Source organism: Rattus norvegicus, chromosome 6 (assembly GCF_021556685.1).
Source record: "Rattus norvegicus strain SHRSP/BbbUtx chromosome 6, alternate assembly SHRSP_T2T, whole genome shotgun sequence".
NCBI lineage: Eukaryota > Metazoa > Chordata > Mammalia > Rodentia > Muridae > Rattus > Rattus norvegicus.
In genome coordinates, this window is record NC_141539.1 from 54,602,079 (window position 1) to 54,620,000 (window position 17,922).

Below are 17,922 nucleotides of genomic sequence, written 5' to 3' on the forward strand. Positions count from 1 at the left end.
TATTTTGATTTATTTGGAAAGTGCTGCTTGTTATGTGGTTAAGGCTGGTTCAAACATACTGCCTAGGCTGACCTTAAACACATAATCTTCTTATTGGGATTAGAAATATGTGCTAGTATGTGGAATTTTTATTATTTTTATTGATATTGTAGATAGAATTGTTTCCTTAATTTAATTTTTGCACAGTTTACTCCTAGTTTATAGGATCACAAATGATTTTTGTGTTTTACAATTTATTCTTTTTAATACTTACATATTTATTTTAGCTGAGTGCAGTGTACCTGTCTTCAGACACAGCAGAAGAGGGCATTGGATCCCATTACAGATGGTTGTGAGCCACCATGTGGTTGCTGGGAATTGGACTCAGGACCTTTAGAAGAGCAGCCAGTGCTCTTAACCACTGAGCCATCTCTCTGGTCCTTACAATTTATTCTTTGTATACAATTAATCCTTGAAACCTAGGAACCCTGTCTGTCAGTGGCTGTAGCACTCAGGAGAGCTGCCTCTACACCTTACCTAGGCACCACAGTGGAGCTGTCGCTGAGGGTGAAGGCACAGGTGAGCCTGAACTGAGCTGGAGAACAGGCTCAGGCCCCCACAAGCTGCAGCACTTGGGGGAGTGCGTCCTGCACATTGATTGGGCAGCACAGTAGAGCTGGTTCTGGAGGTATGGGTGCAGGTGAGCAGGTCCTGAGAGCAGAAGTGGCCTTACCTCCTACTGATGGCAACATTGGGTGGACTCGTTAGAGCATTGCTTGAGAACTCCCTGGTGAAGTGAATAAGGTAGAGCTACTGACACACTGACTGCTTGGTTACTACCCAGGATATAATCTGTGAGTATATGGGACCCATGAAAGGGCCTGCTTTGCTGATGCAAAGCTTCAAGATCTCCACGTCACAGGGCAACAACAGGATAACATGGTGAAGACCCAGTAGTGATGCTGTCACAGAAACCAGAAATGTAGAACCAGACCAATGACTCATTGCAATGAACATTTGCAAGTGAAGATATGTGGACATATAGGTATACTGTAGGACACACTAGGACATAAAAGACTTGTATTGGCATAGAGATAGATGTATGTAGATCAGTGGACTAGAACTGAGGATCTAGAAATAAGTGCATATTTACAACTCATGTCTGTTTCACAAGTGCTAGGATTAAAGGTGTGAGCCACCATGTCTGCCATGAAGAAAATTTACTTAGTAGTTAATAGTCTTTTTTATTTTGAGTTTTTGAGTCATGGCTCTTTTACCTCAGGCTGGTCTGGAAGTCAACTATGTTGTTGATGATGATGACCTTGAACTTGCATCCTCTTGTCTTTCCAAGTGGGGTTGGACATATACACTGTCACGCGTAGTTTTCGTGCAGATTGAACCCATGGCTTTATGCATGCTATGCAGGCACGTCATCAGCTGGGTTACATCCTCAGTCAGACAGTCTAGTCTTGAAAGACACTGGTGGGACAAATGGTACCTACACATCAAAGAACTATGGCGCACCATCATTACTGCTTACAAAAAAAATACATACGTAAGTGTAAAGCCTAATACTGTGCTCACAAAAACCTCCCCGCCAAACCCCCCAAAAGCATAAAAGCAGATTTTTGTAGCCTAGTTCTCAAATAACACCAAAAGGGTATCTTTCTAAAGAAAAAAAAAGTACTTCATTGTACATTATACCTGGTCATGGCACCATCATCAGAATGAAAAAGATAACCCAGCAAATAGAAGAGCTCCAGCTTATAAGGTACTCGTAAAGAGGCATCTGATATAAGGTTCTTACATGCAGGATTTAGACAGGATTCTCACAACTCAGAAATAAGGCACGGTCTGACTAGAAACAAGTGATGAATCTGAATAGACAGTCTTGCAAAGAGACAAGAGAAGTAGTCAGGAATTACGTGAAAATCGTCAGCATTATTAGTCACTAGAAAGGTGCGACTTAGGCCAATGGCAGTGACCCTTGTGTCTAGGAGCTGAGATACAAAGGCCTGCGGTGGCCCCGCTTAGCAGTGGCCCCGCTCAGTCTTTGCGCTTTACCAGGTTAGTTGCTTAGTTCCTCTGGAGGATCAGAATGTTCCACAAATCTCTTCTATAGTAAGGGACAGGCAGGGTTTTAAGGTAAAAATTTGAATGATACTTAGTAATACTCTATTTGTATCTTTTATTGTATACAGTTCACTTGTCATGCACTCTTGAATCTTTTAAAAACAAGGAGAGGATACAAGAGAACGACTAATGTTTGAATTGACCTATCAGTGCCTATTTTATTTAGCAAATAGTCTCATGCCTGCATTTCAAGTCCTAATAGTTTTTTGCTCTGCAACTCTAACTCCTCTTTACAAATATCTTCCTGTTTATTTCAAAAGCCCTATCTAGTAGCTCAAGAGCTTTTGAACTAAGAGAATCTGGGAACTGGCTGGCAGCATGCCACAGAGCATTCATTTTGGAGATTGAATGGCTCCTACAGCTGCTGTGTGTGTGGAGCCTCCATGGTCATTAGTTTTCCATTATTTCCTTCAGTATGTAGTAGGTTCAGGCGGAAATTGGGGATTGACTGAAGATGGAAAGTAGGGAACATAGTAGAGAGAAGGTGTTTTAGTCGCATGCAAACTGAGTTTGCCAAAGCAAGAGCAGTATTGTTTCACCGTTCTGGAGTTGAGTTTGGAAGACGGTGCTGGCCAGGGCTTTGGCTGCTCTCGGAGATCCCTTCCTTGCCTCTTCTAGCTTTCATGACTGTAGGAACCTTCGGTGTTCCTTGACTTATGGACCAGTCATTCCATCTCTGTCTTCATATGGCATTTTCTCTGACTGTCCACATTTCTCTTATTCTATAAGAATTCCTGCTTTTCTGCCATCTTGGCACTTGTGGAGGCCTGCTGGGAACAGGACTTCTCAAAAACAACACAACAACAAAAAACCAAAAAGCAAAACAAACAAACAAAAAACCCAGAGCAGGTATGTCTGGAAGGCTGTGTGGGTCTGGAAGGCTGTGTGGTGCAAGGCCACTCTTGCTGGCTCTAAGAGAGGTCTCTGGAACCAAAGAGAACATGCAGCTCTTCTTAAAATTTAAGGCATTTATGCCCGAGATGAAACTGAGTTCTACTTAGGCAAGAGATGTGCTCATATGTACAAAGCAAAAAACAATACAGTGACTTCTGGAGGCGAACCAAACAAAACCCGAGTGATCTGGGGAAAGTAACTCCGGCCCACGGAAACAGTGGCATGATTTGTGCCAAATTCTGAAGCAACCTTCCTGCTAAGGCTACTGGACACAGAATCCATGTGATGCTGTACCCGTCCCGGATTTAAACTAATGGCAAGTAAATAAATAAATAAAAGTGGGAAAATAATTCCCACCATCAGATTAAGGCACATCTTAATAGAATATGATCTTACTTTACCCTAATTCTATCTGAAAGGTCCTCTTTACAAGTAAGATCACATTATATGAGCTAAGAGTTAAGATTTCAACATACCATTTTTTTTGGGGGATTGGAAGAAGATCATAATCTGTAACAGAAGGAATTTTCTTTCAAATGTATTTAGTTTGAGCTGTGAGATGACATATGAGTACAGTGTTTTCACAGAGTCAGTGTAGATAAACTGAAGCATGGTTAGTGAAATGTGAGAGAAGAGTGTCATTGTCAGCTTTGATATATAGCCTCAGGTCACTGCTCTTGAAAGCCATAGTTGTGCTTTTTGTTCTTCAGGAAAATAAAGATGGTGAGTGCTGCTGTTGCTAGTGCAGCAGGAAGGTCCCCAAGGACTTGGGCCCAGGATTAGGAGGCTGTGGGAGACTTGTCACCTGTCTTAGGAACTGTGGTCATGGCCAAGGGTATGGGGTTCATGGAGGTAAAAGCTTATGGAGAGAGGTCGTAGTCAAGATATGATTGATTGGTCTTTTTAAAGTTCTTTTAAAATTATTTATTTTTGTTTTGTGTGTATTGGTGTTTTCCCTGCTTGTGCCTGTATGAGGGCGTCAGATCATCTAGAATGGAGTTGCAGACAGGTGTGAGCTGCCATGAGGGTGCTGGAAATTGAACTGGGGTCCTCTAGCAGAGCAGCCAGTGCTCTTAACTGCTGGGCCGTCTCTCCAGACCCTAGAGATGATCTTTAAGATGGTCTTTACAATCAGAGAAATTATGTTTTTAAAGGTTTTTTTTTTTTTTTTTTTTTTCGGAGCTGGGGACCGAACCCAGGGCCTTGCGCTTCCTAGGCAAGCGCTCTACCACTGAGCTAAATCCCCAACCCTTGTTTTTAAAGTTTATTAATGTATTTTATTATATGACATGAAGTCCATAATAATATGTTCATTTAAGTATATCATGTGCTTCAACCCGATTCATCCCTCATTATCTGTCCCTTTTCCATTCTGCTTGTCTCGTCATCTTTCCAAAGGTCCATTCTAGTTCTGGATTCCATATGAGAGAAGACATGGTTGGTTTTTGTCTCTCTAACTTTGATCATTTTCTTTATATGCTCATACCCAGTTCCATTCGTTTTCTTGAAAATGACATATTTGCCCTTATTGTGCACATATACTGTGGTGGGTGTTTTTTGTTTTCTTAGCTTCCTCATGTTTTAGCACTTCCACCAAATTCAGGGATGCACCCGTTGTGAATAGTGCTACAGTAACCATGGATACGCAGGTGTCTGCAGTTTGCCTACTTAGTTTTCCTAGGAGAGGTCTAGCTGGGTCACATGGGACTTCTAATTTTAGTGCTTTAAAAGAACATCTATATTACATTCAGTAGAGACTGGACTAATATACATTCCTACCAGTATGTAAGATTTCCTTTATCCTCAATGGCATTTGTTTTGTTCTGATGATAGCCACTCTGATTAGGGTAAACCTCGGGGTAGTTTTGACCTCAATTTCCCTCATTGGCAAGAAAGTCTGCTGAAAAAATTTGTTTTCATGTTTGGTAGTCATCTGATGAGGACTGTATTGTTCATTGAATAGATTTTTTCTTTTAAATTTAAGTTCTTTATCCTAAATACCTAGATATCCTATGAACTAAAGAAGACTGATGTCTTCTCTAGTTTCCTTCTTTAGTGATTTTAAGTTTTCATTGCTGAGGTCTTTTACCTCCTTGGTTAAGTTTATTATTAGGTTTAATTTTTTAAGTTTATTCATTTGATACCAGCTATATAACTAGAGACCAGCTATATGAAGGGTTCTCATGAGCCCTCTTTGCCAGAGTAGTAGCTTTTGTTTCTGTGCAGAAGCTTTTTTTTTTCTTTGGTTCTTTTTTTCGGAGCTGGGGACCGAACCCAGGGCCTTGTGCTTCCTAGGCAAGCGCTCTACCACTGAGCTAAATCCCCAACCCCTGTGCAGAAGCTTTTTAATTCTAGGCAATCCTATTTGTCAGTTCTTGATGCTATTTTTTTTTTAAGTGTGGGAGCAGTTTTCAGAAAATCCTTGCTTATACCTGTGTCTAAAGTATTTTTCTTTAGCAGTTTCAAAGTCTTACATGAGGGCTGTTGGTCCACTTCGAACTGTTGTATATTGTAAGAAATGAGACCCTAGTTTTATTTCTTTATACATGAATATCCAGTTTTTCCAGCACCATTAGAGAGGCCATCTTTTTTCCATTGTATATTCTTGGCATCTTAGTAAAAATCACACACACACACACACACACACACACACACACACACACACACACACACACACACCCCGTGTGGCTATAGTTGCATAGTTTTATTTCTGTCTTATATCCTATTCCATTGGTGTACATGTCTGTTTTGTGGGTGTGTGCACACACCAGTACCTTGATATTTTTGTTACCATGGTTGTATAGTATAGATCCTGTTCTTTCTCCTCAGGGTTGCTTTGGGCTTTTGTGCTCCCCATGTGACTTTTAGGAGTTTGTTTATTTTGTAAAAGATTGCATTGGGTTTTTTTTTTTTTTTGTAGGGATTACAGTAGGACTTTATCTCTTTTGGTAATATATCCTTTATCATAGTCCTAATTCTTCCTATCCACGAGTAGGGGAGGTCTTCCATCTTCTCGTGTCTTCTCTAGTTTTTTCTTCAGTGCTTTCAAATTTTTCACCTTGGTTAAGTTTATTACTAGGTTTAAAATGCTTATTTTATTGATTCATTTGATGATATTGCAAATTATTTCCCTCTGATTCCTTCCTCAGCACGTTCTTTAATGATTAGTAGATGAACTACTGAGTTTTGTACATTGGTTTTATGTCCTGCTGCTTCACTGAAAGTGTTTATCACATCTGATTGTGGGTAGGGATGTCAGACTGACTCCTTGTTCACAGTGCAGAACTGAAAGTGCATGGAGCAAGTAGAAGGTAGAAATCGCTTAGGTACTTTTCTTGAGTCTGTGACTGTAGGCAGTTGGTGGATCTTTAACTTTACGTGAATCTACCTGTACAGATTTCCGTATTCATCATCTAAGGGCCTGGTTGAGGTTAAGTGAATTGGACACATTTACTTTAAGAAGAAAGAATTCACTAAAATACTTGAAGAGTGTGTGAGGAGAACAAAGTTTTAAGATGGTAAGGATCAGACAATGGTGCTAAGAATGGCCTAGATTTTGGAAACGGACAGCTATACTGCAATTCTGTTAGCTGCAATGGAGTCAACTTATCATAGGCTGAAATCTTAATTTCCACTGTGATTGTAGGTAGTGAGGCTTTGGGCAGGTAATCTCCCAAATGGCAAAGGAATTTGGGGGACACCTTCTTGTCCTCTTATGATAGTACAAGACTGGAAACATGCAGACAGACCCTCACTAGAGTCCAGCCATACTGGTAACCTGGTCTTGGAAGCCTACTTCCAGAGCTATGAGAAGTCTCTGATGTCTTTTATTTATTTGTTTTTAATCTGCCCAGGTTATGCTCTATGATAGCAGCCCGGAATAACACAAATAGTATTTCTTGTCTTCACTACTTAATAATGGGCAATCCTTTTGTCTTCACTTTCATCGGTAAAGTGGCACGAGTAGATAAAACACTAACTCCCTGTAGTCCATCTATTAGAGGAAAAACACAGGTTCTTATAAACAAACCACCAACTGTGGATTGATGACCATTTTGTATTGGTTTGTATTACATCTAAACTGGTCTGGTTGATGCAGTCAGTGCATTTCCCAAGTGTGTTCTCTAGGTGTTAGTTCTAGTATAGAGTTTATGAAATCCAAGGGGGAAAGCTAAGGATGACTTTATCATACCTAATGACTATTTTGAGGAGTATTATTACAAAGAGACCTGCTATATCTTCTGTTTATCTAAGAATTTCCCAGATTAGTCCATTATAACAGAAGTTAAGATACTGAAGCCAGTTTTCACTAAGCATTACTATTTTGGAACATTCACTCCTGTGAGAATTGGTCCTTAAAATACCCATGATTAGCAGTTAAGTCAGGTGCTACACTGCTTACTTGTACTTCTAAGTAATTGGGAGTCTGGGGTAATATTTGAGCCCAGGAGATAAGGCCAGCCTTGACAATATAGCATGGCTCTGTTAAAAAAACTAATTTTTAGTGCTTTTAGAAGAAAATATTTTAATGTTTATTGTTCAACTGTTTTGGTAAAGAGACTGCCTGGTTTATAATTATCTTTTCTGGTTTGCCAACAAAGCTCTAATATAAATGTAGGGCTGGTGCCTATTGTATCTAGACAGTTTAGGGAGATGTTGAAAAGACTGTTAAAGGAAATCAAAGTCATGCAGATCCTCCTTGTATAATGCATAATTATAGTGGAGAGTAGAATGGTTCAATAAGCCCAGAGGTTTACTAGATGCCTTTATATTGCCAATATTATTCCTTAAAAATAGTTTTGTGGAGGTATGATTGATATGCAATAACCTAACTTGTTTAATTTGATACTTACTTGATAAATTTGAGCATTATTTGAATGCCTGAGACAAAGCCTTAACACATTCAAGCCAAACGTACTTATCACTTCCCGGCATTTCTCCAGAATCCTCTCTGTCCCCAGAGAACCACTTACCTACATAGAATTGTATCCATATAATTTGTTTGTTGGCTCTTTTTCTTTTAATGATTGCTCTATCTCATTGGTTGACTTGTTATTAACTGTATGTGTTTTATTTGTTGGAGTCGGGCATCATTTTTTTTTTTAAATTAGCTTCACAACCTTCTGGAATGAAAACATTCTAGATTAATAGCATTAGAAACAGCTCTGATGAAGTAAAGTCACTATCACACAAGATACAGAAATATGGCTGTTTACAGAGGGGTGATGTAGTACTGACTTATGTCAGTAATACTACAGGAAAGGATTTTAAAGTCTTTATTTAGGCATGATTCCACTTGTCTAGCAGAGGCACAAAATAGTATGACATAGCTCTCTCCAATAAAGTACAAAGAAATGTAATTTGTTAGAATACTTTTCATTATTTACACAGTTCATGTTTTCTCTTCATGAACAACATTTAAAACTTATTTTTTCCTAAACAAAATAATACAAAACAAATAACCTAACCCCTAAACAAAAGGAAACGAAACAGGCAAGTCATTGGATTCATCAAAGATTGTTGAGGGACACAAGTAAGACTTGGTCGAACCTGTCTTTTCCTAGTCTGTTATGTTTGAGTAGTAAGAAGGTCCACGGAAGGACGGTGTTGTCCGTTAATCCCCACTGGGGTCCAGATTGACCTTGGACTTGCTTCTCTCTGTCTCAGCCACTTCAGAACCCAGGCTATGGGGATGTCCCACTACCTTGAGCAGCATTATGCTCATTTTTTTAGATTATTCTTTTTTTAGTACATAAAAGGAGAGATAATGACTGCTGCTTCTGGCAGGGCTGATAGAAACACCAAATAAAGTTGCTGGAAAGGGAAAAGGAGATTTTTATATAAGTCCATGGTTTTAAATTATGTCACATGAGCAACATGATGGCTATTAGGAAATCAGGAAAAAAGGAGAAACTATGTTTGGAGGAACAGATGGAGATACAGTGTATTCCTGTTGGCTCTGGCTTCATTTGTATGACATATATGGGGTAGCTGCTGGCAAGAGAGAGCAGACACAGTAAGATGCAGGAAGGAAAGCTATCACTCATTTTAATGGGAAGGATTTTTTCCTTCACAGAGTGAGACAGAGAGAAAAAAGAATAGGCTTTCAATGCTACGTTGCTCTAAAGCTTTGAAGAAGAGGGAAATCAAACATTCCCTGAGAAGTGTTTTAGACTTGAAATATGATTTGGAGAGGGTTTACCTAAGCCTCAAGCTATTCTATGCATAGTTTATGTGGTCATATCAATTAAGAATTAATTGGGAAAATACAAAATTTAACCTGAAGCTCTTCTTCAGGATCCCGTTTTTCCTAAATTTCATTAGAAGGCCAAGAGGTAGGAACTAACCCTCTAGTTTAAAATAATATTTTTCTTTGGTGTATTTTTAAAATCTTTGTGTGTATGTATGAGGAGGGTCACAGGCTAACCTTGCTTGTTGGCCCTTCCTTTCCCACTTGATTGAAACAGTATCTTTTCTTTGTTTCTTTGTTTTCTTTGTTTCTTTGCTTGTTTGTTTGTTTCTTTCTCTTTTTTCCTTTTTCTTTTCCGTGTGTGTGTGTGTGTGTGTGTGTGTGTGTGTGTGTGTGTGTGTGTGTGTGTGTGTGTTATTCCTTTACACACTAGTTGACCTGTGAGTTTCTGGGGATTTGTCTGTCTCCATTTTCAGTCTCCCTGTGTAAGAGTGTTGGTATTACAAATGTCTACTCCTGGCTTCAGCTTTACTTAATGTAAGTCCGAGGGATTTGAATTCAGGTCCTCATGCCTGTGTAGATGCTTTACCCACTTAGTCATCTCCCAGCCCTGGTGCAGTGTTTATAGTTAGGGAGCATACATCATTCATAGATCTCAGTAGCCGTCCACCATCTTATGAACATAGGTGATTTGTCCTTCACCGGAGCGTCTCAGAAAGGGTAGTGAGCTTCCTATGGTCATACAGTCAACTGCTATCACAGCCCAGACATTCTAATTCCTAGTTCAGCATTCCTTTATGCGTATTCTGTCTCTCTAAGGACACCTGTTTTCTGTAAAGTAAGAATTAGCTCATACTTTAAAAGATCTTTCGGTGCAGAGACCATAGCTCAGTAGCATGTAGTTTAACTAGCATGTAGCATGTAGTTTAACTAGCGTGTCAAGTACCAGAAGTTTAAATGAAGATATAAGTGTTTCCATGGATATTTACTGTTTTAGTTTACATAAAGATCAATTTAAAAAGTTATAAGAAAATTTTGTATGTTTTCATGCATTGGCTTGTTAATGTCCTCTTAATCAACTTATTTGATATCTTGTTGTTTATCCACTAAATAATATGAATTATTTATGTTGTGGTAGTAATAACCTTTTTGTAAATTCTTGGGTAATTTTAGCTGGTTTGTAATATCTTTGGTGTTCTTTATCTCTACTACCTTCATGATCCTCCTCCCACCCCTGCTTAATCCCTTCTTCTCCTAAAACCTCCTGCTCCCATTTTTATGTCTTTTTTCTACTAGGTTTTTGTTTTATGGTTATGCGTGTGTGATTTTCTCTGGTTTAATTAAAGTTGCTTGCATGAACATGGGCCAGAGGTACTCTTACTGCAGCATAGCACCTTACTGGTTGCTACACCAGTGAGAAAAATGAGTCACTCTTCGCCCAGCCAGCGACCATCTTTGTCAGTAGCTACTCAGGGTGGTGAGGCTTCTGCGCCTCCCTCTGATCTGTGCTGGAATGTTCAAAGGTAATCGCAGGTGGAGTGGCGGTAATCCGTTAATCTTTCACTTACTACAGTATTCCCTCTGTGCAAAATGTAGACAAAGCGTATTATAACCTTCTTTACTCTTCATTGTGCTGGAAGTCGCTGTGCAGTATGCAGTGTTCTTTCCCAGATTTGTCCCTTGCATGGTACAATTTCAACTTGTCAGACAAGAAGGTCTTACTGGTATAGTAGTATCACAACTGTTAAGCGATAGCTGAGTGATTTCTGATTGATTCTGAGGCCTTTTCCAGAAGTTCTGTGGGCCTACTCAGAGACCTATGGCTTGAGATTCCATAGGTATTAAGGATGAACACACGTGCGCATACTTAGAAGAAAATACTTATTTGTCTAAATAACATCTCTTACAGATATGTCTAATGTCTGGGGAGTGTTTTCCTTGGACTGTTAAAAACAAAACATATCCGTCAGTTTAGTCTTTGGTTAAGCTTTACTGCTTGACCATGCAGGTGGCCAAAATGAACTATTTTCTTCCTGTCCAGGCCACTGAGAATCTGCTCCTCAGGGGTTACTTGAGCTTGAGATAAACCTTTAGCTCCTCTCACAGGATGTGGAGGTAAATACTTTTCATCTCAGCACTAAGGTTGCAGAGACAGGCAGATCTCTGTGAGTTTGAGGCAAGCTTGGTCTACATGGTGACTTCTAGGACAGCTGGGGCTACATAGAGAAACTCTTGTCTCAAAGCGGGGGGTGGGGGGAGAAAAAGAAAAAAGAAAAAGACAACTTGAGGGTTAAGTATGGTGATACACACTGTAATCTCAGGACAAAGGAAACAGAGGCTCCAACATAAGGCTAGCTGAGGTGAAATAGCAAAACTTTATCCTTACTGACGAAAAAGGAGAAAGAAAAACAAAAGGGGTAGAAGTACCTTGGCTTTAATTAGTTTCTTGATTTGGCTTGAGTCATAGTATCAGTTCTGTTAACATTTTAATATGTTCTTATCTATATCTTTGGTATTGTTTATGGTTGTTGGTTACTTAGTTTTATTTTAAAGTTGTTACATAGCAAGAGAATTCTCAAGTAACTGCTATTTATGCAATATCTCAGAGGGTAGTATCTTCCCCTCAAGGTGTCCATCAAGATAATCCTGTATAAATCAGATTTATGTGTCACCTATTTTTGTACAAAACAAGCTTTAGGCTGAGTTTCTTTTTAGCTACATTTATTTATTTGTTATGTATATTTGTGTGAGCATGTGTATACCATGGCAGTGTGTATGGAGGCCAGAGGTCAACCTCTGGGAGTCAGTTCTCTCTTTCTCTGCTTGCATGTGTCCTGGGGACTGAGTCATCAGGTAGCTTACCGATTCAAGCCTGATTGTATGCGTGCGTGTGTGTGTGTGTGTGTGTGTGTGTGTGTGTGTGTGTGTGTGTGTGTGTATTTTGGATGCATGTATGTCTGTGTACCATGTAAGTGCCGGGTACCGGAGGAGGTCAGAAAAATGAGCTGAGGTCCCTTGGACTGAAGCTATGAACAGTTGTAAGCTACCATGTGGGTGCTGGGAATTGAACCTGGGTCCTCTCGAAGAGCAACAAGTGCTCTTAACTGTTGAGACAAGTCTAGCCCCCTGCCCTCCATACCTGAGTTTTTAAAAATCTAGTGTAAAGATACTTAATTTTACCACTGTGGTCCAAGAGTGGATTTAGGAAATACTGTGGAAAATATAACTACAAATTAAATAGTAAACAGATGGGGAAAATAATCAAAGCATATGTAATAAACGGTTATAATTGATAAATATGATATAAACAAAGGAAACAGTTTACATATCATATTTAAGATGAAATGTAATGAACAGTATTCAGCTTCATGACAATGTTTTTATCAGGCTGTATATTTTATATATGTATAAACGTATTTTCTTAGGCCAACATATGCAGTTTTTAAATAGTAATTTTGTGTTGTGTATAGTTTGTAGAGGGATTTTAATACAGCAACATGGCTGCTCTGGCAAGGGATCACATCTAAAGACCTTCTCAGTCTCCATGATCTGGACAGAATACAGACATACCCTGGATTATGGTAGGATCTGACTGTAACACAGACACACCTTTAGTACGTACCTTTAATCTCTAACAATGAAGGCAAGGTTAGTTTGTAGGAGGAAGCAGCCATATTTGAGTGACATCTAATTATGGGCAGAGAGAAAGAGTTGACAGAATGAGTCTGATGCAGCACAGGAAGAGAGGCTACTTAAATGGAGTTGGGGCAGGGCGGGGGCAGGGGAGGGCACAGCAGGGAGGGAAAGGGATAGGAGCAGATGTGGTGGCTGGTGTGTGTGTGTGTGTTGCAGTTTTGCCAGGATAGGTTTCAGAGAGAACAAGCTGGACACAGGTGGAGACAGGATGAGCCAGAGAATGAGAAGGAGCCAGAAGGTTAGAACAGACTGTCGGAGTTAGTGTGAGGGAGAGCAGAGCGGGTTCAGTCGGAGGCTGAGAGAAACGGGATTGATATAGTCACTTGGAAGATAGATTGTATGGAGGCCAGAAGCTTTCAGGCCTAGGCCTAGGGAGAGTTAGAAAGTAAACTCTGGGCCCAGCCCATGCTATGTATTATCTGTACAGCATGAGTATGGTTTTCCTTTCATCTTCAGAGGAAATCAAGGAGACATTTACAGTGATTAGATATGTCTCTCATCTATTAGAAAGGAAAATATTTACAATATGATGGGGTTGTTTTGAAAGCTACTTTGTAAAAGTGTAAGTAGCTTGATAATTTGTATCAAATAACTTAAAATGCTTCTTTGAATTGCTTTGATACTTCCCACAACCTTTGTAACTTTTTCGGAGAAGCAATTCTAGATACTTGACATTTTATTTATGAAGAGGAAGACATAGGTAAGGGGTGAAATGCATACTAAGTCTGTAGGTTCGGTCTCCAACCAAAACCACCATCAAAAGTAAATATGTGTAACTGTAAATAAAACAAGAACAAAATAATGCACAGGCATTGGTTGGTTTTGTGTGTCAAATTGACAAAGCAAGAAGCCTCGGTTGAGAGTGCCTGCATTGAGACCCACCTGTAAAGCATTGTGATCAGTCGGGGAGGGCCCAGCCCATTGTGGGTGCTGCCATCTCTGTGCTGGTAGTTCTAGATTCTATAGATCTATACGAAAGCAGGCTAAGCAAGCCATTAGAAGCACATCAGTAAGTAGTGCCCCTTCATGGCCTCTGTATCAGCCCCTGCTTTCAGGTTCCTGCATTGTTTGAGTTCCTGTCTGACTTCTTTTGAGGATTAACAGCAATGTGGATGTGTAAGCTGAATAAACCCTTTCCTCCCCAACTTCTTTTTGGTCATGGTGTTTTGCTGCAGCAATAGAAACCCTGACTAAGACAGATTTTTTTTTTTTAAAGAAGTCAACTGTAGAAGAGAATACTCAGTCTATATTGTATGTATTTCAAAGTATCTGAAAATTATGTGCTTTTTCTGAGGCATGCATCTGAATGGTGCTCTTTGAAAAGTAAACGTGTGGGAGGAAACGACTTTTGTTGATTGGTGACTATAGCCAGCTGCCCAGTCTCTGTGTCAGTTTTTATTCTCTGCTTTTCTCACATAAACACCCAGGGGAGGCTCTGTGCTATTTTGGTGTTGGTTGAGAGTGTTGGGGATTCAGTCATACCCATGCAAATCCCCTTATCCTCTTCTTAGTGCTTTGCCTCTGTATCCTGGTGTTATGTAATTTCTTTTTTATTTATTTTTTAAATAGTTCTGTGACCTCAGAAAATTTCTTGATGAGCTTGGTATTTATAAAGGCTTTATCTTGTTGGCAGATAATACCTTTGCATTGAAACTTCCTTTGGAAGGTTATAGTCCCTCTTACAGTGTGAGACAATCTGAGGATGCCAGCCGGACCTGCACACCTCCCTCTAGGTGTGCTGCTCTTATCTAGGTCTTGGCTTAATGGATTCAGCCCTTGGTTTTTGAACATTTGAAATTCAGTTCTAATAACTTGAGTGTTCTTATCTAATAAAGGTATAAAGGAAAAGTATTAAAATGCCAAAACCCTTTTTTTATGTTTTTAAATGTGTAACATTTAAAACTGCCTACCAAATTTATGGATGTCTTACTAGAAACACATTACGTTATCCATCTGCTTCTTTTGAGATGCTCACGTGTCAAATAATATATTGTTAACTTATTCAGCCTCTTCAATCCTCGATGTGCTTATTCTTTGAAATCTTAAGGCTCTATAAGTTGGATTTTATTTTTAAACAAATGTTTCATCCATAGTTCTATTTTAAATGACTGTATTATGTTTTATTTATTTTTTGTGTTGATGGTGTAGGCTTGTTTTGTTCTCTAATGCTACACGACCATTACTTACATGTTCACTAACACACACACACACACACACACACACACATACACATGCACACACACACATGCAGACACATAAGCATATGCTAAATACATCCAAATGCAATATTTTGGCCATAGCGATACTTGTTTGGAACATTATTATGATAATTTCAAATTGCTTTTACTTTAAAATGTTCACCTATGTACTTGCAAATATGCATACACATTTCACTTGTACATGATGCATTTAGACATATGTATGTATGTATGTAAACTTTATAATTAACATTGTAATAAATACTTTATGCCCAAATGTGTTCACTTTTTTTCTTTTAATATTGTTTTTATCAATAGCTGTAAAATCACTGATTGAAAGTATAAGGTTTTTTGTTCACTTACTGTATCTTTATATTTTTCTAAATTCTAATTTAGATAGAAAGCTAATGATTCAAATAAATTAGGGAATCAGTGAAGTAACGCAAACAGCAACCCTTGAAACCTGATGATGTGGAAGAAGACAGAATTAATTTCTTAGTATCTAAATGGTTTCAGCAAACTGGATATTATTTGAAATAAAGCTTTAATGTCCATTATTACTATCTATTCTCTTAATGTGTGTCTGGGCTTTGGATGGAGTTTTTGTAATTTATTAATTTTTACAATTTAAATGAAGTTAGATTCCCACCAATAGCACTAGTTTCATCATTTTCACTTCTAAGGAGATGATAAAGTACATTAAACCCCAGTATATCAACTTAATCTTGTGCATTATGCCACTGGAGGGCATTCAGTAAGCAGTAGCGTACATTCTGCTCCATTTTAACTTCTGTTCTATCCAGAAGAAGCCCCCACGTAACAGTGCTGTCTCAGCCCAAAGACCACACCCTCAAGTCAGAGAGTCTCCTCCGTTTTCCACCGTCGGAACCTCCACACAACAGATAGCCTTGGCCGTTTGGCCCCCCCAGACATGAGTTCTGTTTATTCATGGAGCGTCCAGTTGTCTGGCTTCACTGCACTCCAAACCTACAATTATAAAACCTGACATTGCCTAAGTGTTTAGTTGTTTACTTTCTTACTAAATTTAGAATGTTAGCATTTACTGCTATCATTATCCTAACTTGTCTAAATTCAGTTCCATGGCAGGATTTTTGTGCTTATATTTTTAGATAACAAATTGGAGAAGTAATATTATCTGTCTTTTGGATCTAAAGCTCTCCTTCAAAATTCTCAGAAAATGAAATTTTAGGTGAAAACTGCTAGGACTGTAGATGTGGCTCAATGACAGATGCTTAGGAACGTATGTGAAAGACTCTGGAACACATATTCAGCATGCACCTATAAGGTAAACAAGGAAGAGATTTTGTTTCTATTCCCCAAGTATTACAGTTTATGCTAAACCTGCTGAACAGAATGGTGTGTACCATAGTTTACAATCACTGCTATGCTTTAATTCTGATGGTAGTCTACAGAACATTTAGGGCATGAATTATGTATTGTTGCCAGTTTGCATCCAAAACTCCTTGAAGCTAAATGAGTGTATCATTTGCCTGTAATTACCTAGTAAGTTCCAGGCAAACTTAAGTTCAAATGATTTGACGGATTTTTCAGTAATCATTTACATTGGTAAGCCTTATTATGACTTTTGGATCTACATGTCGAAAAAGAACACACTGTGGCCAAGCTTGGCAGCACATGCCTTTAGTCCCAGCACTCAGGAAGCAGAAGCAGGTAGGTCTCTGTGTGTTTGAAGCCAGCCTGCTCTACAGAGTTCCAGGACAGCCAGGACTGTTACACAGAGAAACCCTGTCTTGGGTGGGGGTGTCAAAACAGAAAAGAAAAAGAACGCACTGTGGTGAAGTACAGTGGGCAGTCACACATAAAACTGCACTGTATATGTCCTAGTGTAGAACTAGTTATCTAGCACCCAGTCATCATATTGCCCTGGATTGTACTGGATGCTTTAATATAGTCTGACCTGGTTGGTATGTTATATCTTAACTGAAGTGTGCTGCACTCATACTTAATGCTAAAATATGTGTTAATAAGATTGAAGACAAAATCTTCTTAAAGCCATCTATCTAATGAACTGGAATGTTTTAGAAATAATAAGGCCTTTAATAGTGGCAAACTCCTTTATTTCATCTCAGCCCCTGCTTCCCAGAGACAGGTGATTTTCTGTGTTCAAAGTCAGTCTGGTTTAAATAGAGAGCTCCAGGTTAGCTCGGACTACATGGTGAGGCCTTATTTCAAAAAGGGGAGGTGGTGAGAGAGGGGGAGGGAGAATTTACCTTGATAGGATATTAAAGGAATTGTAGAATTGTATTTAAACTAATTAAACCTCAGCCTCCACCCTTAAGCATTTTAATTATTTTAGGATTATCCAATAGTAAGCAAAATAAAAGGAGTCACACTATTTTAATATTATCCAAACTCTGAACACATTAAGACAACGATATAACCATGACTACCACCCCCACCTCCCTCCTTTCTTCTCTGTATCCTCTTCCTCCTCCTGTTTGCTTGTTCTTTGCTCTTTTGAGACAGACTCTTGCTCTATAGCCTCAACTATCCTGGAAATTGCATGTGTTTGCCTCATCCGCCTGAGTATGGAGTTGACAGTCTTGAACCGTGCTCAGACTACAAACTCTTTTCATATCTGTGTATGCATTCCTGTGTAAGGTACGCACATAATTAGAGTGTACCTGTAAAGAGCAACCTTAGGTCATTTATTACAAGCCATCCTCCCTGGCTTTTGAGACATGATCTCACACTCATCCATGTGACTTGTGCTTTAGGCTAGACTTTCTAGCTAGGGAGCTCTAGGGATGTTCCTGTGTTGTCTCTGCAGCCCTGCAATTAATATGTGCT

At 39.1% G+C, this 17,922-nt stretch overlaps 1 protein-coding gene and 1 pseudogene across 4 annotated transcripts in view; both read left to right on the plus strand.

The window, feature by feature from the left end:
- Cog5 (component of oligomeric golgi complex 5) overlaps positions 1-17,922 on the plus strand; it is a 310,546-nt gene that overhangs the window by 105,780 nt on the left and 186,844 nt on the right.
- Positions 1,495-3,383, plus strand: LOC148005184 (uncharacterized; annotated as a pseudogene).